Source organism: Pleurodeles waltl, chromosome 3_1 (genome assembly GCF_031143425.1).
Source record: "Pleurodeles waltl isolate 20211129_DDA chromosome 3_1, aPleWal1.hap1.20221129, whole genome shotgun sequence".
Classification (NCBI taxonomy): Eukaryota; Metazoa; Chordata; class Amphibia; order Caudata; family Salamandridae; genus Pleurodeles; species Pleurodeles waltl.
Genome location: NC_090440.1, coordinates 1,267,992,747 through 1,268,017,766, shown reverse-complemented (window position 1 = coordinate 1,268,017,766; position 25,020 = coordinate 1,267,992,747).

Sequence of the window (25,020 nt, the reverse complement as noted above, 5' to 3'; positions counted from 1 at the left end):
AGTTTGGCTCCATAAAGGCCCCCCCCCTTGCTTGTGATTTATAAATTTCAATAGCGGGCGTCATGGCAAAGCTAGGAGATCTAGCTGCAAATCTTACAATACCACTCGCCCGTTGTTTCAAGCGGAAGTTTGCTTTCTGAAGATGAGAATACCACTTGTGCAAGTCTTCTAGTTTCAGGCCTAGGTAATCGAAATTGCCAACTCTTTCCAACGCGGCGCCCTCTAAGTAAATGGGTCGCCGCATCCTGCCTTTTTTGTCCCCAAACACCATACACTTAGTTTTTAGTCGGTTAATTTCCAGGCCATGGTCGTTACAGAAGTCCATGAACCTCGAAAGCAGGGTTGAAAGACCTGTGGCTGTTTGGGATATCAACAAGGTGTCATCAGCAAATAGGAGGCAGGGGATCTTCTGCCCTCCTAATTTGGGGGCATCGGTGGAACACTCCATGAGATAGGGAATGCATGCATTTATGAAAAGAAGAAATAGGGTAGGGGCGAGTACACAGCCTTGTCTCACGCCACGAGCAGTAGGGAATTTTTCAGTTAATTCACCTTGCCGACCCCATCTAATTCTGCCATAATTACCAGTATAGAGATCTCTAATGATATTTAAAATAGAGCAAGGGACTCCCATTTTAGACAAGACCTCCCACAATTTGTAGCGGGGTACTAAATCGAAAGCTGATTTTAGGTCAACAAATGCTACGAATAGATGACCCAAGTCCCCATCGACAACTTTCCATTTGATGGAAATAAAGCGGAATATCTGGTCTATTGTACTGATTTTTTCTCTGAAGCCCGCTTGGAGGTGGTTTAGGATTTGGTTTTCCACTATCCATTTGCTCAGCCTGCCCAACAGTTAATGGCAAAATATTTTTTGAAGGTTGTCGAGAAGGCTGATGGGTCTATAATTTCCCGGGGAATTCCTCTCTCCTTTCTTATAGATGGGCACAATAATTGCCTCTTTCCATGAGTCAGGGTAGGATCTAGTAGTCAAAATGGTGTTAGAAAGCCTGTTAATGTACGGACTCCAGGTGTTCTGATCCGCTTTAAACATATCAGAAGGGATCCCATCCGACCCTGGGGCCTTCGCTGCTTTTTGAGCAGTGATGGCCAGCGCAGTTTCATTCAATGTGAAGGGAGGCAAGGAGGACGTGGGCGAGTGAGATGACCTTTGGAGTCGTGGGCCCTAGCTGCCTCAAATAGATCACTCCAAAGCCCCTCTTCGTACTCATGTTTGCTCTTATTGCATGTAGAAGCATAATGGCATCTAGCATTGATAATACCTAGTCTGTCCTTTGTCCTTAACACATTAACCAAGGTATTTTTTGCCTCTCCACACCTCTTGTTAAACCATTTAGAGCAGGGTTGGGCACAAGAGTTGGTCGATGGCCTAGCACATTTGGAAAACAACTCTTTCAGGGTAGCAAAGAGGTCCAAATGGAGAGACGTAACTTCGGTTGGAGCAAAAATAAGGCTATCATCAAATAACTGGTGGGAAGAAATTAAAGCACACAGTTTTTCTCGAAGCTTGCTCGATCTCTCAAAGGAGTCCCATCTTTCCGTGCGCCTATTGCTAGACAGCTCCATAACAACAGAAGAAGCAGGAAATACAGCTCCTGCTAAGAGAGATCTCTTATACGTGATCTGGAGAGGGGCATGATCACTAGTATGTGGATTACCTACTTCCACGTCTAATATGTCGTGCCAAACTCTTAAATCAAAGAAAATGTAATCCAGTTTATTGCTATATAGACCCCTGAAGAAGGTTGGTCTGGCGGGAGTGTCAGCTGGAAAGCGGCCGTTACCAAGACGGAGACCATGAGATGTCATATGGTCTAATATCTGCGTAGCCCTAACACAAGGTTTATATGAATTTTGTTGAATGGAATTGGGAGGAATGTTCCATACACTATTTTCAGGCTGCATAACCTCTATGAGGTCTGAATTAAATTTGAGTTGGACATTAAAATCCCCTGCTATTATAATATGGTATTTAAGACGGAGGTCCGGGATTAAAGTATTCAATAGCTCAATAGTAGTTGAGCGATGGTTGGAGGGTCCCGGCCTACTGTAGATCTGTATACAGAGAACAGGGGAGCCTGAGTATGGTTGGATGGCAATAGCCAAAATACCATAGGAATCCACATATATCTCCTTTGTTCCTCCCACCTCTGTCAATTTTACCCAGGTACATAAGCCCCCTACTGCCCTACCTGCTAAAGATGGCTTAGCTGGTTTAAAAAAGGAGCTAAATCCCTGACTATACTTGCAGTGTTTTGCCCAAGTTTCCTGAAACATACAGACATTAAAGTTTTCGACAAATGCCCCCCACTCAGTGTCAGCAAGTTTGCCATTAATGCCAGCCACGTTCCAGGACAGAAATTTGCCTGTTGTCTGGGCAGTGGAGCAGCTTGATTTCAGGAGAATGTCGTCTGTAGGATGGCTGTCAATAAACTTCACCATGAGTGGATTTGTAAAATTATTAATGGTATCAGATTGTAGATCCAGCGAAGGGACGACACCTGGACTAGGTAAATTGGGTGAAGAACCTATAGCCGGTGAATCTGGGCTTAAAATGGAAATGCAAGGATTAGTGAAACATAGTCAATCAATGTCAGAAGTAGCCCCCTGGAAATCGAGATCACGTACTGTTTGGCCACTAGAGACAGGACCGGAGCTGATCGTAGGAGCTAGATCAGATGGTAAGCCTTTGAAGACCTGGTCTTGGTAGTCTGCAGAACGGCTCAAGACCAGGTTGGCTGATCTGAAGGAAGAATTTGGCTGCATGTGACCGGCAGTGGGGCGGCTAACGCTGAGAAAAATAGCAGAAGACTTCCTATTTGTATTGCGTGCTTCCATATCTAGGAGACCTGTTACCAGATGGGGATTTTTGAAATTGAGTTTTATGAAGTCCCGGCAACCAGGAAGACCATTTACATATTTGGCAGATAAAATGTCATCATGAATGACTGAACCACAGCCTATGACGTATCTCAGCCAGTGTGAGACCTTGTTGACTAGTGAGGCTTTATCTTCTCGCGTGTTTGGAGGCAAAAATGGAACATTGCACATGTATATATAGTTATTATTAGTTAGATTAGAATTTTGGCGGGAAGCTTTAGTAGTGTCCCATTTAAGAAGGACATTAGAAGGAAGAGGAATATTACTTTCGAGAGGAGACATATACCGGCTATGGGGACACTGCCCTTCCATAAAGCCTGCTGCACTTGCTGGCGGTGGCAGGGGCCCAGTTGACTAAACGCCTTTTGCAAATGAATGTTTGCTTGTCGCAGGATTTGGCTTGGGCTCACAAGTAGGGAGAAGATGTTTGCTTTTGAGAAGAGTGGTTCTTTCAAGCAGTAAAGATTTCAGCTCACCTACTTCGCTCTTAAGGCTAGACACCAGTGCTAGCAAGTCATTTTGCAGGGGAGCACTCTCCGTGGGTAGCGAAGTCATGGAAGTTAGTCGAGGATTTTCCAGATCTTGGGGGGCCAAAGAAGAAAAACGATTAGAGTAAGGAATTGTAGGGTATGTTGCGTTGGCTTTTAATGCTTCGGAATCGAGGTGAATTGCGGAGAGAGTAGAAGAACTGCTAATGTTAATGGGGCCTTGGCAGGCTGGCACCTGATGTGGTGAAGCAACAGTTTGCGAATTGGGAGCAGTATGCGATCTAGAAGTTAAAAACGGAATGAGAGTACCGGATTTCGGCTCCTTTCGTCAGACCCGCTCATTATTTAAGATCTGTTCTACCTCTTCAATCAGGTCGTCTATTTCCTTAGCAACACAATTGGTGTGTGGTAGCATGGCCTTATTGGTTTTAGGTATTTTGGATTTGACAGAGCCAAATGCAGGGCTGCATTTCGCCTTGCGCTTCCCCATTGAGGAGTAGAACTACAGCACAATGTAAAACAGGATTTTTAGAATACTACCCAGCACTAGTAAGTAAACTATTATCGAGCTTGGTGATCTGAGCAGTTTCATTAATAAGGATAATGGATTAGTCCATAGACCAGGACGTTTTCATCTAAAGTTACCTATGTTGTTTTCAGGCCCCAACATTCCTTGGATTTACCTAAAATTGAGTAGCACGGCTAATTAGGTAAGAACATGATCCTTGGGTAGATCAGCTCACTTGGAGCCCACTGTGGTGTTTTTGAAACATAGGAGATACAGGCTCTTTAATTTGATCCTGTTCTACCTTTGGTCTTAGGAGTTAAACCAACAAAGGAAGAGGACATTAATTTGGAAGGTTGGATAGTAATTAAAACGTTAAGAAAGGTATGACCCATAGTGCAATTGAGCATTTTTTTGCCCCACTAGTAAGGGGTTAAGGGTTACTTTTGGTGACACTTTTGTTAAAAGACTCTTTGACTACGGTGTTATGATTAGGAAGCAGCATTAAATACAGGTATAGGACGATTAACGGTATTGCTTGATTTTCGTTAAGAGCATGATAATTGTTTTAATTAAGATACACATGGATTGAGTGGTGACAGCTTGGTATTAATACTATACACATTTGGTGGAGGATGGCAGAAGTATTTATTGAATCAGGATGATTGTAATATGTGTTAATTCTTGTAGTGTTGCCAGTGCCCCCTGACAGTCCTGAAGAGGCCTTGAGTGCTAGGCCGAAACGCGTCGACATCTCTTTAATGGAATCAAGGGTCTTGTATTATAATGAACTGAGACGTATAAATGGGTGAACACTACACAACACCTACCCAAAAAACATCTAGGTATTGTTCAGCTGGGTGTTAGGCCCTTGGTTACCATTTGATACTAGATCACATTGTGAACTGTGTTATAGTGACTATTTGTTTAAGCTTTTAAGACGGGCACACCTTTTTTGCATTTTTTGTATTTTGTGTATTATTTGTTTGTATTATTGTTATGATTTTTGTTATATGAGAATGTTATATGAATATGTATTTATGTTTTATATGCTAGATGTAAATATTTGTATGGAGATTTGTGTATAGAGATAGAGACAGGTGTCTCTCCAATGAGCCTGATGTTGCATTACTGTGAATTTATGAAATAAATAAGGGCAAATAATTTACCCCCTGAAACCAAGAGTTAATATTGGTTATTAGAAATTATGATTGAATTCGTCCCTTGCCTGCTAACTGTTGTGTATGTGATTTGGATAGTATCCTAAGCAGGCATGGGTTATAGGATACCCCCCTTTTAGGCTGTACCCAGGTGAAGGGCAGCAGACAGCAGACATCAGGGAAGAGGAGCCTGGGACTTGGAGTCCCACCAGGCTCTGTGCAGGCAACATATGTCACATGGTACAATGCTGATTGGCCTGACTACACGGCGGCTCACCCTATCTTCTTCTCCGAACCAGCAAATTCAGTTCAGCTTTTCCAAAGGGATATCCGGCCTCGTGGAATTCTCATCAGTTATAGGATCGCCCGCTGGAGATTTTGACTTCCAATGAAATAAACTAAAACAACACTTCTATCTCTGTCACCACCTGTAGCTTTTCCCCACTGAACTTTACAATCTCAAGCTAACTTGTGTCAAAAGTCTAAAGGTAACCACTGACTGGGCCCAATCCACTTTTTGTATCTGCCTTGCAGTCTGTCATATTTTTCAACTTTGAACCAGTCATGTGTTACTAAATGTGGGAGTTGATGCTTTGATCATTTTAGATGCTAGTTTTTACCTTGAACTTTAGACATAACTTTGTCTCTACTGACTGGATTTTTGTTGTTATGGTGTCTAATAATTTATGAAGATTTACTCTATCTTTCTTAATGGGTGAGGGATTTTTTTTGTGTTGTGTTTTCACATTATTTCTGTTTGTGTGCTGCATAAATACTTTACACATTGCCTCTAAGTTAAGCCTCACTGCTTTTGTGCCACATTACCAGAGGGTGAAGCACAAGTTAGATTAGTGATATTTCTGGTTTTCCCTGGCAAGGAGTGTGCCTGTTGCTTGAGCAGGGTTAACACTCCATTCAACCAACAACCACATTTTTTACACTGCCATAATCTTGTAAGATTTCCAGCATTTCATATTATGTTTACTATGTGAAATGCCTCAAACTATGGTGGTGTGCCATTTTTTAATGGAATTTTGCACCTAGTTGGATAAAAATCCTATCATGGGGGCACAGGAACAACAAACAAACAGAACTCGAGCAGCTCCTTCTCATATTAGATGCAATTTACCATCAGTGATTTTTCAGCACAAAATGTGTCCTTGCTTCCTTTTTCCCATTTTCTGCAAAAAATAGCACTAAGGGTCACATGTGCGAAGATTAGGTTTTGCGACTTGCAAATTGACACTGTTTGCGATTCCCAATGGGGTCACAAATGTCCTACCTCATAAATATTCATGAGGTAGGTCTCAATTTGCGACCCCATTGGAAAGGGCCGCCCTCACAGGGAAGGTGGCCTGCTGGGGACAGCAGACCACCATGTCCGTGACTGCTTTTAAATAAAGCAGTTTTATAAAAAAAATGCAGCCTGTTTTCCTTAAAGGAAAACGGGATGCATTTCAAAAACGAAAATGAAAAGTTTTCCTTTCATTTTTTCAGAGCAGGCAGTGGTCCATGGGACCACTGCCTGTTCTGAAAAAATATTTACGCTACCATTCACAAAGAGGAAGGGGTCCCCTCAGGCCCCTTCCCATTTTCAAATGGGTTAGCACCAATTAAAAACTGGTGCTATCTGCTATTGTTTTCACAGCCACAAAAGAATCCTACATTGCACTGCGACTCGCAATTAGGAAGGGAACACCCCTTCCTGATCACAACTCGCAAACCTATTTTGCGATTCGGTAAATAGATTACCGAATCGCAAAATAGGGTCTGTACATACCAAAATGGTTTTTCCTATCGCAAATGGCCCGATTCTGCAAATCGGGCTGTTTGTGACAAGAAAAATGGGACGTACATCTGGCCCTAAATGCTTGGTTTGTGGTTCGCATCTATTTGAAAAATCTTCCAGGCATTTTGCATAATAGTACAAATTACACACCCCTAATGCTGATTTCATAAACATTGCTTCACATTCGTTATAAGTACAGTCCATTCATGTTGGAACACAAAAACAATAGGTGTTGCTTCCAAAGTAAATGTTGCCAAAACACAGCTGATGCATAATACAGTTCTACATTCATCAATGACTTTCCTCTAAAAAATTATTGGTGCAAGACTTGTGTATCACTGTATGTTCGTAAGCTCAGCAATAATTCATTATTCCTGCATTGCCACGCAAAGGACAATTCAATTTAGAGAAAGTTATTCATTATGATCAAAGTTGGAACAGTGAACCATAGCCGTAAATGACAAAAGGGAATACCACTTTACACAGAGCATTTCGCACAGCAAACATCAAAGTTTATTTTCTGATCCACTAAATACCATGCTGACGAGTTCGTGAGTGTACAAAGAAATTGGGGGTATGTTAAAGTACCATTAAAAAATATTGTGGATGTGCTGATGTATAGTCATGACTACACTTGTCCCCTCTCACAACTACCATTCCCTTTCTGTTCAGTATCAAGTAGTTCCACTCTTTTTTGCAATTGGAATCATATTCCTTAATAAATTGGATTATTACTACATTTAAGCCTTATCTGCTGTGATACTCCATAAAGGCTTGTTTTCTTATAGAGCATATTTGCAAATGCATGCATTTTTTCATGCAGGTCCAAATTCCTCAGCTACCTGCGCCAGGAATTCCTTGATGGTCCTCCACTCAGTTACTACAGTGGAAATCTGAACACGAATTAATGATTGCTTAATATATTTAAATATAAAATAATAATTCCTGATTAAAGGGAACATTATAAGCTTTCAATTAGGATTAATGAGTGATGACACAAATATGAACATTTGTTGAGGTTTATGAGTAAAACGCCACTTTTAATTATGCTTAATGTTGAAATATTATGGTAATTCTGTGGGTGATGGTGGTTGTGCCTGCGTAAACAAATGGACTTGCACAATGGCAGTTATTCTTGAAATATTGTAGGTAATGTTCCCTCTTAATTTCTTTCCACTGTGTGCGGCAGTGTAAGGTCTCTGTGCGCTGCAGCCAAGGATATGTGCGCCAAGAAATTGACCATTCATGCGTGCGCAGCGCATAACTACCAAAATCTTTGGCATTTGCCTCCCCATAGCTTTGTTTTACCACTAAAGCAAAAAAGGGATATTTTTTTATAAACATTGCTCCACGTAATATGGAAATAAGGCAGTTTTGTGACCCGGTGGCACACCCCTCTGTGTAGCCTAGTCAACTAAATTAAGCATTTTTACTATATTTAATTAATATATGTATACCAAAATTGGAACACTTGTATTAAAGACGGAAATATGTGTATTTTCAGAGCTCAACTGAGGTTTGCAGAAAAATTGTGACATTTCCAAACAACTATATTTAAATCTCATATTTGAGTGATTAAAAAAAACTGTCTTGGGAAACTTGTTACTAATATTTATGGACATTGTAGCTATGGCAGCTATGTGGTACTCATGTCAAGGCATTCCACAATGACAATGTATTTTTCCATTTCTTCTAGCAATTGTGCCTGATGCATTGGTGTGATCACCGCTGATAGTCTTTGCATATGGTGGCCACTAATGTAATCTTGTTTGATGTGGTAACATTTACATATCTTTACAACTCTAATATATTAGGAATTTTTAGTAATTGGGAAAGATTTTCTTTGACCATTAGGAGCTCTTACTTCAGAAAACGTGGGAGACCCCCCTATATATATATATATATATATATATATATATATATATATATATATTTAGATATATATATCATCCAAACAATCCCTGATTTTCTTCCTGGTTCCACCTAACGAGGTAGGGGCACTGCTACGGGCGCAGGACCCGTAAATCGTATTGTTAATGAAAAGGAAATCCAAGCGGCACTCCAAACAACTGTAGTCTTTAACTCATAATGTTCAACATAATAGTCAACAGAAAAAGCTTGCTTTCAGCGGCTAACGCATTTCAACCAAACGGTCTTCTTCGAAAGCTTCAGTTATTACAAATGCCCCTACTCTTTTCCCAGTATAATATACCCTTCAATTTACTAAACATGGAAGAAATACTAACAAGCTCCTCCTTAGAGAAATTTACATTACATGTTAAAGTCTTTCCACTATTTCTTACCATGTTCAGTCAATCAATACAAAAATAAATTCGTGAAAAAAAGATGCAATTCAACACAATTATAAACCATTCTACAAACATTCTCAAAATCCAACTATCATTCCTCTCTCAGAAACAATTTTACTTCTCTCTCTAAATTATCATACATTTTCTAACATCCCACCTGTATATAAACTATTGTCTAAATTCATCTACCTTATCAAATTATTCCATCAATTCCATAACTGATTTTTTTGTTGTGTTATTTTTTTGTTTTCTTATTTGCTTTTTGATATTATTCATTTTTTCATTTTTTCAATTTTTAAAACACCTCATACTGGCCAAGTGGCCATTCACATCCAATTATTCTATGATTGGGGATGACCAACAAAATTAAAAAATTTAAATCTAAAATCTAAAAACAGATCATCAGCTTCTTTATAGTTTCAAAACAGTTTCCTTCTTTGAACCACAATAAAAACATTCTCTAGGCAAATCCAAAACCATTCAATTTAGCCTAAGTGTACAAAGAGTTCCTCATCCTTGTTCAAACCCCATGGGTGTCTACTATTTGATCTAATTATATATTCAGATTCCATCCTTCTCAAGATTCGTTCCCTGTCGCCCCCTCTAGGTGTTGATAATACCTTGTCAATTCCAAAGAACACCATATTCTCAACCTTTCCTTCATGTACCAAATTACAATGACGTGCTGCCGGATATTTTACATCATTATTTCTAATAGCTCGCCAATGTTCCAGGATCCGTTTCTTTAAAGGAAAGATCGTGCTATCCACATATTGTAGGCCACATGGACATCTTATTACATAAATGGCAAACTCAGTGTTGCAATTCAAAAACTTCTTGATCCTTGCTAACTCTCCTGTAGGTAACACATATTATTTACAGTTTGGACTGTTCTTACAGGCCTTACATTTCATACACCTATAGAAACCTTGTTGTTTTCCAAGAAAGGTCTCCTGATTTCTTATCTGATAGCTGTGTACCAAAATGTCCTGTAAGGAACTACTTTTCCAATATGTGAGTTGTGGATTAGGAGTAACTATTTGACCAATAACTCTGTCTGCTTTTATTAGATGCCAGTATTTCATTAAGACCTTTCTGACCTGGTGTGAGTACGCATTATAAGTTGTAATAAATCTCAAGGTGTTGCACTGTTCTTTCCTTTTCTTATTTGTAATCAGGAGGGCATCTCTGTGCACTTTGGTCACTTTTTGACACGCATTGTGAATTACCTGATTCGGATAACCTCTAGATTGAAACCTCTTGATCATGTCACTTTGTTCACTCTAGAAACTCCTTTGTGTACTACAGTTCCTTTTGGCTCTTAATAACTCCCCATATGGTATACTCCATTTTAAACTTGGTGGATGGTGACTAAGGGCATGTAAAATACTATTTCCTGCCGTGCTCTTTCTAAACAGTTTAATTTGTAAATTATTGTCCTCAATTCCAACTTCTACATCAAGAAACTCCATGACTTGTCTGTGGAATTTATGTGTAAATTGTAGGTTGCAATTATTATTAGGAAGCCAAGTTAGAAAATCTTTTAAGATTTGCTCCAGGCCATCCCAGATCATAAAGATATCGTCAATGTATCTCGTCCAAAAAATTATGACCCATATTTATACTTTTTTAGCGCCGCATTTGCGTAATTTTTTGATGCAGAAACGGCGCAAACTTGCAAAATACAATTGTGTTTTGTAAGTTTGCGCCGCTTTTGTGTAAAAAAACGACGCAAAGGCGGCGCAAAAAAAGTATAAATATGGGCCTATATGTCTCCACCATTTTTCATTTTCATCTGTCATCACATGTCTTGTCTCCCACCATCCCATAAGAAGACAAGCATAGCTTGGAGCAAAGGAACTTCCCATCGCAGTCCCCATAGTCTGCCTATACCATTGATCTTCAAATAAGAAAAAATGGTTTTCCAGGCAAAACCATAATATTTTCAAAAGTAATTTGGAGTGCTCATAGACTCTTATAGGTTTGTCCCTAAAAAAGTGCTCACAGGCTTGAATGCTTAAGTCATGTGGGATAAAGGTGTACAAAGAAACCACATCTTCTGTGACCATGATGTAGTCAACCTTCAATGGTATATTCTGTATCTTTGTAATTAAATCCTTACTATCTCTACAATATGATGCCAAATTGAATACATACAGATGAAGAAAATTATCAGTGTAGATTGAAGCATTTTCCAAGAGACTACCCCTTGTTGATACTATTAGTCTGCCCAGAGGATTATCTATGTCCTTATGAATCTTTGGCGACATGTAAAAGAAAGGCGCAACCGGCTTTTTCACTGTTAAAAATCTTAACTCATCATCTGTCAATAAGCCCAAATTGTAATTTTCCATTAACAAGTCATGGAATAAAACAACTGATGTCCGATAGGCTAGCAATGTTGACTTCTCATAACATCCCGAGAGTAGTAATTGTCTTCTTGCTTCCTTTTGATATTTCGCCAAATCCCATAATACTACATTACCACCTTTGTCAGCTGGTTTAATCACAAAGGAAGTTGCCTTACTAAGTGACACCAAGGCAGCTCTCTGTCCCAGTGTTAAATTATTGGCAAACCTTGTCCTGCTAATTTTCCATATTTCCATCAGATCAAAGGTCACTGCTGCGTGGAAAGCGTCTATATTGTCATGGGGTGTTGTGGGATTAGATCTTGATTTAGGCTTGAACTTGCTACCACTCGTATCACTTGTTGTTAACTGCATATCTCTCAGTAGATCCATCTCTGTGTCCCAAGGCCTTCCCCGTCTCCAATTCATAAGGGGACAATAATCCCTCAATGTCACCTATAGTTAGCACAGAGGACGCATCCGTTTCCTCAGTGTTATTCTCAATGCACGATGGGGAGTGAATATTTGTCTGCTGTGTAAAGATTTTCAGTAACTTGAGTTTCCTCACAAAATGGAACAAATCAATGTGAGTTTTAGTGTAATTAAATTTAGCCATTGGGCAAAAAGATAGTCCAAATTCCAATACAGTACGTTCATCCTGTGTAAGTATATGTGAGAAAATATTTACTACGGTGTGTTTATTTTCAAGCATTATATTACATTTTATTATATTAGAAACATGGGCATAGTCTTCCTAATTGCCCATGGTAGGTGGCCCCACCACTTTTATCAGTGCCCCCATAATATTTCTGGAGATGCCACTACTTAGCAAATTCTGGGTCAGATGTCCAAAGACTTTGCTCCTGCTTTGTGTTACTTTTACAACACAAGCCCGATGCAAAATCGCTTTCAGGATTTACAAACCAAAGCAAATTGGTATTTGCATTGGTTTTTAAGAAAAAAAAACACAAACCAGCACAAAGCATTGCTTTACGTTATTCTGCCTCGAAGGGACGTTCCATAGGTAGTACATAGATATGCCTGTCTAAGCCCCCATGGTTTTTACACAAAACCGTGGCTGATAACAATAGTAGACAGGGTTTTGCTCTAAAAATTAATGCCACTTGAAAGCAGGTGTTAAAAGGGAGACACTTTCATTTCTCATTTCTTTTCGACATTGCATGTGTGCTGTACTGTACAGCACAGGTACAAAGTGGAAAACATTTTAAAATCAGTCCAGCCAGTACAAAACCTAAGCTAGACTCATGGAGACACCTTTGAACTATGATGCAAAGGTATGTGTGTGGCGCTCCACTGTCTAATTGTGCGCCGGTCCCTAAGAGAGAGAAGAATACTGTAATTTATCTGTAAATATGATACTTTCCTGCTCTCTCCCTGTCACACAACGCAGCAGCTTCGGGTGCTGCACTGCATTCGGTGACAGTTCTGTAAATCTAGGCATCTGTCTTTCCCTTGCTAATTACTTTTGCTCTGTGCATGCTGCTCAAATTGGTCTTCGGTTAGAACTTAATGTATTTTTTCACAGTAGGGCAATGATTCTTTTTACAGGTTAACATATTAGTAAAATCTCAAACATTTAAATGGAGTAAATCTCATGTGCACGTGGCCATTATGGTGCTTGTTTATGTTATTGATTTCTCCTTTTGATTTCTCTGAGCATGTCTTCATTTAAACATTCAACACATGGGTCCAGCCTTCTGGCCCGTCCCATGAAGTGCTCATCGGGGTCGTGCTCATGACATTTATTCTCAATTTTGGAAAAGATGTGATTACTCATAAATGTCATGTTATATTTTGCCCTTCTCTCTTGTCAGTAAACTCAAAATATGGATATTCAGATGATAAATATATATAAATCCACAATGAAGAAAGAAGGTGTTTAGAGAATTATACTGCGGCGTTTAGCAGTATTTTGTTAATGAGGCAGCAGGTGACGCTAAAACATCGCAAACTGTCCATGAAAGCAACACCAAAAAACAAGTGGGCGCATGTTCAAGTTACTGTTATTCACACTCCTGAGGCGTAGCTCTGTCACATAAATTTGACGTTACTAGTTAATTTAACCCCTTCTGTGCCGCGGACGTAGTGGTTACGTCCCGCGGCACAGTGCTGCTGTGCCGAGGACGTAACCACTACGTCCTCGGCACACAGCCCAGAGGGAGCGCTCTCGCTCCCTCTGTGTGCTTCCCCCCACCCCCCAAAGTCAGGGATGGAAGGGGAAGCCCTTCCCCTTCCACCCCCGACCCCCCCCCCCCCATAATGACATCAGCGCGCGATCGCGCGCTGACTTCATTATGGGGTTCTCGCCGCACAGGAAGCCATTTGCTTCCTGTGCGGCGAGCGGAGAAAAGGTGAGTTCCTCTTCCCGGTGGGTGGGGGGTTTGAGCTAAAGATGCACCGGGGAAAAGGAAAGGCTTTTCCTTTCCCCCGGTGTCTCTTTGAGCATTCCTGCTGCCCGATTTCATTGCGATCGGGCAGCAGGAATGCCCACTAGACACCAGGGATTTCTTTTTTTTTGTTTACTTACCTGTTTCTTGTTGGCGGGGAGCGGCCCCTTGGGCAAGGGTCGCTCCCCTTTGGGGGGCAATTCGTTACGGCCATTTCTGCCCCCATTGGGGGCAGATTGGCCTATTTTTTAGGCGGATCTGCCCCCAAGGGGGGCAGAAAACACTAGATCACCAGGGTGTTACATATTTATGTTCATTTTATGTGGGGGGGTGCCCCCTTGGGCAAGGGGCGCCCCCCCAAGGGGGCAGAGAACTGTTGGCCTTTTCTGCCCCCCTTGGGGGCAGATCGGCCTATTTTTTTTAGGTCCATCTGCCCCCAAGGGGGGCAGAAGCCACTTAGGCACCAGGGATTGTGTGTGTAGTGGATGGGGGGGCGCCCCCTTGGGCAAGGGTCGCTCCCCTTTGGGGGGCATGTCTTTTAGGGCCATTTCTGCCCCCCTTGAGGGCAGATTGGCTACTTTTTAGCCAGATCAGAAAACACTAGATCACCAGGGTTTTTTATTTTTATGTGTATTTATGTGGGGGGGGTGCCCCCTTGGGCAAGGGCCCCCCCCCCAAGGGGGCAGAGAACTGTTGGCCTTTTCTGCCCCCCCTTGGGGGCAAATCGGCCTATTTTTTTTAGGTCCATCTGCCCCCAAGGGGGGCAGAAGCCACTTAGGCACCAGGGATTGTGTGTGTAGTGGATGGGGGGGCGCCCCCTTGGGCAAGGGTCGCTCCCCTTTGGGGGGCATGTCTTTTAGGGCCATTTCTGTCCCCCTTGAGGGCAGATCAGCATATTATTTTTAGGCTGATCTGCCCCAAGGGGGGCAGAAACCACTAGAACGCCAGGGATTTTTTTTTATGTGTTTATTTTTGTGGGGGGGCGTCCCCTTGGGCACGGGGCGCCCCCCCAAGGAGGGCATTGACCTGTTGGCCATTTCTGCCCCCCCTGGGGGCAGATGGGCCTATTTTTGTAGGCCCACCTGCCCCCAAGGGGGGCAGAAGCCACTTAGACACCAGGGATAGTGTGTGTGTGTTAGTGGATGGGGGGGGGGCTTGGGCAAGGGTCGCCCCCCACTTTGGGGGCACATGTACCCAGGCCATTTCTGCACCCCTTGGAGACAGATTAGCCTATTATTTTTAGGCTGGTCTGCCCCCAAGGTGGGCAGAAACCACTAGAACGCCAGGGTTTTTTTTTTATTTGTTTATTTTTGTGGGGGGGCGTCCCCTTGGTCACGGGGCGCCCCCCCAAGGGGGGCATTGACCTGTTGGCCATTTCTACACCCCCTGGGGCAGATGGGCCTATTATGTTAGGCCCACCTGCCCCCAAGGGGGGCAGAAGCCACTTAGACACCAGGGATCGTGTGTGTGTGTGTGTTAGTGGATGGGAGGGGGCCTTGGGCAAGGGTCGCCCCCCACTTTGGGGGCTCATGTACCCAGGCCATTTCTGCACCCCTTGGAGACAGATCAGCCTATTATTTTTAGGCTGGTCTGCCCCCAAGGGGGGCAGAAACCACTAGAACGCCAGGGATTTTTTTTTATTTGTTTATTTTTGTGGGGGGCGTCCCCTTGGGCACGGGGCGCCCCCCCAAGGGGGGCATTGACCTGTTGGCCATTTCTACACCCCCTGGGGGCAGATGGGCCTATTATGTTAGGCCCACCTGCCCCCAAGGGGGGCAGAAGCCACTTAGACACCAGGGATAGTGTGTGTGTGTGTGTTAGTGGATGGGAGGGGGCCTTGGGCAAGGGTCGCCCCCCACTTTGGGGGCTCATGTACCCAGGCCATTTCTGCACCCCTTGGAGACAGATCAGCCTATTATTTTTAGGCTGGTCTGCCCCCAAGGTGGGCAGAAACCACTAGAACGCCAGGGTTTTTTTTTTATTTGTTTATTTTTGTGGGGGGGCGTCCCCTTGGTCACGGGGCGCCCCCCCCAAGGGGAGCATTGACCTGTTGGCCATTTCTGCCCCCCCTGGTTACGTGAGGTGTCAAGTAAAATGACACCTCACTTATGTTGGTCCCCAAAGCAGAGTCAGTCTAAAGATGTATAAAAGAATATGTCCTTATAAACTTGCTGTGCTATCCCCTCTATCTCTACGAGTTTTGGGCCTTATTCTGTTGCAGGCACCTGGCCCACCCACACAAGTGAGGTATCATTTTTATCGGGAGACTTGGGGGAACGCTGGGTGGAAGGAAATTTGTGGCTCCACTCAGATTCCAGAACTTTCTGTCACCGAAATGTGTGGAAAATGTGTTTTTTTAGACAGAATTTGAGGTTTGCAAAGGATTCTGGGTAACAGAACCTGGTCAGAGCCCCGCAAGTCACCCCATCTTGGATTCCCCTAGGTCTCTAGGTTTCAAAAATGCACAGGTTTGGTAGGTTTCCCTAGGTGCCTGCTGAGCTAGAGGCCAAAATCTACAGGTAGGCACTGTTTTCAATGAAAAAATGTGATGTGTCCACGTTGCGTTTTGGGGTGTCTGCTGTCGCGGGCGCTAGGCCTACCCACACAAGTGAGGTATAATTTTTATCGGGAGACGTGGGGGAACGTTGGGTGGAAGGACATTTGTGGCTCCTCTCAGATTCCAGAACTTTCTGCCACAGAAATGTTAGGAACATGTGTTTTTTTAGACAAATTTTGCAGTTTGCAAAGGATTCTGGGTAACAGAACCTGGTCCGAGCCACAAAAGTTACACCATCTCGGATTCCCCTTGGTCTCTAGTTTTCAGAAATGTACAGGTTTGGTAGGTTTCCCTAGGTGGCGCTGAGCTACAAGCCAAAATCTACAGGTAGGCACTTTGCAAAAAACACCTCTGTTTTCCTTCACAAATTTGGATGTGTCCACGTTGCGCTTTGGGGCGTTTCCTGTCGCAGGCGCTAGGCCTACCCACACAAGTGAGGTATAATTTTTATCGGGAGACGTGGGGGAACGCTGGGTGGTAGGAAATTCGTGGCTCCTCTCAGATTCCAGAACTTTCTGCCACAGAAATGTGAGGAACATGTGTTTTTTTAGCCAAATTTTGAGGTTTGCAAAGGATTCTGGGTAACAGAACCTGGTCCGAGCCACACAAGTCACCCCATCTTGGATTCCCCTTGGTCTCTAGTTTTCAGAAATGCACAGGTTTGGTAGGTTTCCCTAGGTGGCGGCTGAGCTACAAGCCAAAATCTACAGGTAGGCACTTTGCAAAAAACACCTCTGTTTTCCTTCACAAATTTGGATGTGTCCACATTGCGCTTTGGGGCGTTTCCTGTCGCAGGCGCTAGGCCTACCCACACAAGTGAGGTATAATTTTTATCGGGAGACGTGGGGGAACGCTGGGTGGTAGGAAATTCGTGGCTCCTCTCAGATTCCAGAACTTTCTGCCACAGAAATGTGAGGAACATGTGTTTTTTTAGCCAAATTTTGAGGTTTGCAAAGGATTCTGGGTAACAGAACCTGGTCCGAGCCACACAAGTCACCCCATCTTGGATTCCCCTAGGTCTCTAGTTTTCAGAAATGCACAGGTTTGGTAGGTTTCCCTAGGTGGCTGCTGAGCTACAGGCCAAAATCTACAGGTAGGCACTTTGCAAAAAACACCTCTGTTTTCCTTCAAAAATTTGGCTGTGTCCACGTTGCGCTTTGGGGCGTTTCCTGTTGCGGCCGCTAGGCCTACCCACACAAGTGAGGTATCATTTTTATCGGGAGACGTGGGGGAACGCTGGGTGGAAGGAAATTTGTGGCTCCTCTCAGATTCCAGAACTTTCTGCCACAGAAATGTTAGGAACATGTGTTTTTTTAGCCAAATTTTGAGGTTTGCAAAGGATTCTGGGTAACGGAACCTGGTCCGAGCCACACAAGTCACGCCATTTTGGATTCCCCTAGGTCTCTAGTTTTCAGAAATGCACAGGTTTGGTAGGTTTCCCTAGGTGGCGGCTGAGCTACAGGCCAAAATCTACAGGTAGTCACTTTGCAAAAAACACCTCTGTTTTCCTTCACAAATTTGGATGTGTCCACGTTGCGCTTTGGGGCGTTTTCTGTCGCGGCCGCTAGGCCTACCCACACAAGTGAGGTATCATTTTTATCGGGAGACGTGGAGGAACGCTGGGTGGAAGGAAATTTGTGGCTCCTCTCAGATTCCAGAACTTTCTGCCACAGAAATGTTAGGAACATGTGTTTTTTTAGCCAAATTTTGAGGTTTGCAAAGGATTCTGGGTAACAGAACCTGGTCCGAGCCACACAAGTCACCCCACCTTGGATTCCCCTAGGTCTCTAGTTTTCAGAAATGCACAGGTTTGGTAGGTTTCCCTAGGTGGCGGCTGAGCTACAGGCTAAAATCTACAGGTAGTCACTTTGCAAAAAACACCTCTGTTTTCCTTCACAAATTTGGATATGTCCATGTTGCGCTTTGGGGCGTTTCCTGTCGCGAGCGCTAGGCCTACCCACACAAGTGAGGTATCATTTTTATCGGGAGACGTGGGGGAACGCTGGGTGGAAGGAAATTTGTGGCTCCTCTCAGATTCCAGAACTTTCTGCCACAGAAATGTTAGGAACATGTGTTTTTTTAGCCAAATTTTGAGGTTTGCAAAGGATTCTGGGTAACAGAACCTGGTCCGAGCCACACAAGTCATCCCACCATGGATTCCCCTAGGTCTCTAGTTTTCAGAAATGCACAGGTTTGGTAGGTTTCCCTAGGTGGCGGCTGAGCTACAGGCCAAAATCTACAGGTAGTCACTTTACAAAAAACACCTCTGTTTTCCTTCACAAATTTGGATGTGTCCACGTTGCGCTTTGGGGCGTTTCCTGTCGCGGCCGCTAGGCCTACCCACACAACTGAGGTATCATTTTTATCGGGAGACGTGGGGGAACGCTGGGTGGAAGGAAATTTGTGGCTCCTCTCAGATTCCAGAACTTTCTGCCACAAAAATGTTAGGAACATGTGTTTTTTTAGCCAAATTTTGAGGTTTGCAAAGGATTCTGGGTAACAGAACCTGGTCCGAGCCACACAAGTCACCCCACCTTGGATTCCCCTAGGTCTCTAGTTTTCAGAAATGCACAGGTTTGGTAGGTTTCCCTAGGTGGCGGCTGAGCTACAGGCCAAAATCTACAGGTAGGCACTTTGGAAAAAACACCTCTGTTTTCCTTCACAAATTTGGATGTGTCCACGTTGCGCTTTGGGGTGTTTCCTGTCGCGGGCGCTAGGCCTACCCACACAAGTGAGGTATCATTTTTATCGGGAGACGTGGGGGAACGCTGGGTGGAAGGAAATTTGTGGCTCCTCTCAGATTCCAGAACTTTCTGCCACAGAAATGTTAGGAACATGTGTTTTTTTTAGCCAAATTTTGAGGTTTGCAAAGGATTCTGGGTAACAGAACCTGGTCCGAGCCACACAAGTCACCCCATCTTGGATTCCCCTAGGTCTCTAGTTTTCAGAAATGCACAGGTTTGGTAGGTTTCCCTAGGTGGCGGCTGAGCTACAGGCCAAAATCTACAGGTAGTCACTTTGCAAAAAACACCTCTGTTTTCCTTCACAAATTTGGATGTGTCCACGTTGCGCTTTGGGGCGTTTCCTGTCGCGGCCGCTAGGCCTACCCACACAAGTGAGGTATCATTTTTATCGGGAGACGTGGGGGAACGCTGGGTGGAAGGAAATTTGTGGCTCCTCTCAGATTCCAGAACTTTCTGCCACAGAAATGTTAGGAACATGTGTTTTTTTAGCCAAATTTTGAGGTTTGCAAAGGATTCTGGGTAACATAACCTGGTCCGAGCCACACAAGTCACCCCATCTTGGATTTCCCTAGGTCTCTAGTTTTCAGAAATGCACAGGTTTGGTAGGTTTCCCTACGTGGCGGCTGAGCTACAGGCCAAAATCTACAGGTAGGCACTTTGCAAAAAACACCTCTGTTTTCCGTCACAAATTTCGATGTGTCCACGTTGCGCTTTGGGGCGTTTCCTGTCGTGGGCGCTAGGCCTACCCACACAAGTGAGGTATCATTTTTATCGGGAGACGTGGGGGAACGCTGGGTGGAAGGAAATTTGTGGCTCCTCTCAGATTCCAGAACTTTCTGCCACAGAAATGTTAGGAACATGTGTTTTTTTAGCCAAATTTTGAGGTTTGCAAAGGATTCTGGGTAACAGAACCTGGTCCGAGCCACACAAGTCACCCCATATTGGATTCCCCTAGGTCTCTAGTTTTCAGAAATGCACAGGTTTGGTAGGTTTCCCTATGTGGCGGCTGAGCTACAGGCCAAAATCTACAGGTAGGCACTTTGCAAAAAACACCTCTGTTTTCCGTCACAAATTTCGATGTGTCCACGTTGCGCTTTGGGGCGTTTCCTGTCGCGGGCGCTAGGCCTACCCACACAAGTGAGGTATCATTTTTATCGGGAGATGTGGGGGAACGCTGGGTGGAAGGAAATTTGTGGCTCCTCTCAGATTCCAGAACTTTCTGCCACAGAAATATTAGGAACATGTGTTTTTTTAGCCAAATTTTGAGGTTTGCAAAGGATTCTGGGTAACAGAACCTGGTCCGAGCCACACAAGTCACCCCATCTTGGATTCCCCTAGGTCTCTAGTTTTCAGAAATGCACAGGTTTGGTAGGTTTCCCTAGGTGGCGGCTGAGCTACAGGCCAAAATCTACAGGTAGTCACTTTGCAAAAAACACCTCTGTTTTCCTTCACAAATTTGGATGTGTCCACGTTGCGCTTTGGGGTGTTTCCTGTCGCGGCCGCTAGGCCTACCCACACAAGTGAGGTATCATTTTTATCGGGAGACGTGGGGGAACGCTGGGTGGAAGGAAATTTGTGGCTCTTCTCAGATTCCAGAACTTTCTGCCACAGAAATGTTAGGAACATGTGTTTTTTTAGCCAAATTTTGAGGTTTGCAAAGGATTCTGGGTAACAGAACCTGGTCCGAGCCACACAAGTCACCCCATCTTGGATTCCCCTAGGTCTCTAGTTTTCAGAAATGCACAGGTTTGGTAGGTTTCCCTTGGTGGCGGCTGAGCTACAGGCCAAAATCTACAGGTAGGCACTTTGCAAAAAACACCTCTGTTTTCCGTCACAAATTTGGATGTGTCCACGTTGCGCTTTGGGGCATTTCCTGTCACGGGCGCTAGGCCTACCCACAGAAGTGAGGTATCATTTTTATCGGGAGACTTGGGGGAACATAGAATAGCAAAACAAGTGTTATTGCCCCTTGTCTTTCTCTACATTTTTCCCTTCCAAATGTAAGACAGTGTGTAAAAAAGACGTCTATTTAAGAAATGCCCTGTAATTCACATGCTAGTATGGGCACCCCGGAATTCAGAGATGTGCAAATAACCACTGCTTCTCAACACCTTATCTTGTGCCCATTTTCGAAATACAAAGGTTTTCTTGATAGCTATTTTTTATTCTTTATATTTCAGCAAATGAATTGCTGTATACCCGGCATAGAATGAAAACCCACTGCAGGGTGCAGGTCATTTATTGGCTCTGGGTACCTAGAGTTCTTGATGAACCTACAAGCCCTATATATCCCCACAACCAGAAGAGTCCAGAAGACGTAACGGTATATTGCTTTAAAAAATCTGACATTGCAGGTAAAAGTTACAGAGTAAAACGTAGAGAAAAAGTGATGTTTTTTTCACCTCAATTTCAATATATTTCTTTTTTAGTTATTTTCTGTAGGAAACCCTTGTAGGATCTACACAACTTACCCCTTGCTGAATTCAGAATTTTGTCTATTTTTCAGAAATGTTGCGGTTACTGGGATCCAGCGTTGGTTTCATGCCCATTTCTGTCACTGACTGGAAGGAGGCTGAAAGCACAAAAAATCATAAAAATGGGGTATGTCCCAGTAAAATGCCAAAATTGTGTTGAAAATTTGGGTTTTCTGATTCAAGTCTGCCTGTTCCTGAAATCTGGGAAGCTGGTGATTTTATCACCGCAAACCCTTTGTTGATACCCTTTTCAGGGAAAAAACCACAAGCCTTCTTCTGCAGCCCATTTTTCCAATTTTTTTGAAAAAAACAAAATTTTCACTGTTTTTTGGCTAATTTCTTGGCCTCCTTCTGGGGAACCCACAAAGTCTGGGTACCTCTAGAATCCCTAGGATGTTGGAAAAAAAGGACGCAAATTTGGCGTGGGTAGCTTATGTGAACAAAAAGTTATGAGGGCCTAAGCGCGAACTGCTCCAAATAGCCAAAAAAAGGCTCGGCACAGGAGGGGGAAAAGGCCTGGCAGCGAAGGGGTTAATATGCTGCTGCACAGAGATATAAGAGCTGTTGTACCTGTGTTTACCCGGTTGGCTGGATGAACTATTGAGAGGACAATGACTGTAATTAGTGCTTCAAGTTTTGGTGCTCGCTTGGCAGAGAGGCCTGCACTGTGCGGGAAGGAAGGGTGCGCGTGCACCCGCACCTTACAGGGAACATTGATTGTAGGAAATTTCGGCACTTCTTAAGAAATTTCGGCACTTCTTAAGAAATTTCGGCACGTTTGCTCATAATTGTCATAATTTTTTAGAGTCTAGCCCGCGCAAGCTCTCTGGACCATGTCGGAATCTCTCTGTGGGCTTCTAACCACGCCCCTGTCACGCTCGTCACTTTCATTAGTTCGTGGGCTTGCCTTTTAAAAATCGATTGATTCCATTTGTGAAAGGCATGCATACGTCATGCCTTTTCCGGTGTTTATTCCTCCTCAAGCGCACTGGTAAACTACTGAAAACATACGAGGCTCTGCGTTTTCAGCTGGTTTCTGGAGTACTTTATCTTTTCAATTCCTGCGCAGCATGATCTCGCTGGGCAGAAGTTGAGTGTGTTGCATGACATCGACCCTGTTACATGGGTAATTGCACTTTTGCTGGTTACATCGATAATTGCACTTTTGGCGATAATTTTCACTGGTAGCAAACTTCTGTTTCCTTTTCTGTGTCTCCTTCAAGGTCATGGTGACCATCGGCTTGCATATGTGAAACTGTTTTACTTTTCATTATTAGTTTATGTGGCAAGAAAAGTCCGGGTAGGAGTTCACAACAAAGCTAATAGTTCTAATGCGAGCAAACGCGAGACCTATTGCATTGAAATGCTAGTTCTATACACTGCTTCTATTTCAGACACAATTGCGCCAAGCCCTAATGTAATGTTTACACCTACCTACTATTGGTCATTCTTGTTATGTTTGTAAATCTTTACTACTGCTATATGAGACCTCATCCTGTACGATAGGTGTAATCTCTCTACATTCATTAGTGCGCTCTCTAGTTAATCCTTTCTTGCTCGCAACAATTCAACAAGACTTCCTCCAGGGCACTTACTCATTTAACAATTCATGAATCAATTGACACATTCACCCTATATCTATGCTCTCATTCACTTGTCCTTCCATCTCTGAATTCATCATCTGCCCAATTATTGGTTCACTATTACCCCAGGCCAAATGTGGAAGCCATCTCTTTTGGCTGGGTAATGGAAACTGGGGGTCTTATTCACAAAGAGCTTGTGCCCCACTGAGCCTTTTTTTAACACAGCAGCAGCACTGTGCTAGCTCCATATTTACAATGTGTTGCATTTGGCCAAATGTGTCACTTTTCCTGGCCCTGGCTAAGAAAAAAACCTGTGTGGGATCCAGCTGTGTCACGTTGAACTTAATGTATGAAGAGTGGGTGTTCTGTCGGAAAAGGTCACTTAGAACTGACACAGTGGTATATACAACATTTTCCTAATTTGACACATCTGTCAGATGCATCACGCATAGCCTGCAATGTGTCAGAATTCCCATGTCATCAAAACTCAGGAGTAAGGATGGATGCAGTGGCTTTAAAAAAGGAACCTGGTCATTTGAAGTCACCTCACATCCTGAAAGATGTCTGTTTTCACATTGCCACTAGTTGTAGTAGGCCCACACATGTGGAACCCATGTTGTAGGGCCCCTTGACCAAGTTAGGACAATGGCACCTAAGATATCATCATCCACTGCAGCAAGGCTATGTGACATTGTGCACTTTTTGTAAGGGAGAGGCAAGGGTTTTCACTTCTCCATGGAGGAAGGGGTCCCCACATCCAGGCCTGCATACTCTAAAGGACAACAGGTAAGTACACACATACGGTAGGTAATGCATGTACTGCCACTTCACATTTCAGCACATACTTGTATTCACTTACATTATATTGTCACTCACTATGTCACACATACTCTGCTCTGCATATACACATCAGTAGACTATGCCCACTGTAATGTGACACATAGCCATACTGCATAAATTACCTCTTACATCCAGGACCAATGTAAAAGTGTAGAAGGTGATATTCAGCCATTTTACAGTCTTTTGTGCACTGGTCCCCACACATTAGGCTCCTTGCGCCAATCTGTACTGATGCATCGCCTACATTTTTGATGCATTGCTGAAGTTGTGTCAATTCCAATACCAACTTCAGTAATGCATAACTTTTTCAATGGATGCATTGCACCATCCATCCCTCGGATGCATCAGCATTTCTGACGCATTCTGGAACGCTACGCCATGGAGTGCCATATTTTAATTACAACACATCCATAATGTCGTAAACTTTTTTGAAACAGGGCAAGTTTTTTTAACACATCGCTGCCACAACACTGCAATTTGCTAGTTCTTGTAAATGAGGCCCTGGGTGTTTTAGACATAGGTTTGGCCTTTTATATGCATTTTGGGGAAGAAAATACACTGGGATTAATGGAAATAAGACTATTTTGGTTTCCCTTGCATGTCTTTTTAAAAAAAGCTCAAAATTCATAGGATTTCTTGGCTGTTTAATGACTACAGTAGCAAATACTACAGCTTCCTACATTCCAGGAATCATCCTCATTTCAAAGCAAAATTCTTGACATTTTCAAACTCCATTTTTGGGACTTTCCTATCCCGGCTGTTAGACCCTCATTTAGTTGGGGTTCTGTTTTTACAGGGAGAACAGTAGAAATGCTGAATTGTAAGACTTTTGCTGTAACCCAGAGACTCTGGAAATTTTCCTGACAGAAATGTGAGCAAATTCAATAATTTCGCCCAAAGTTTCAGCCACA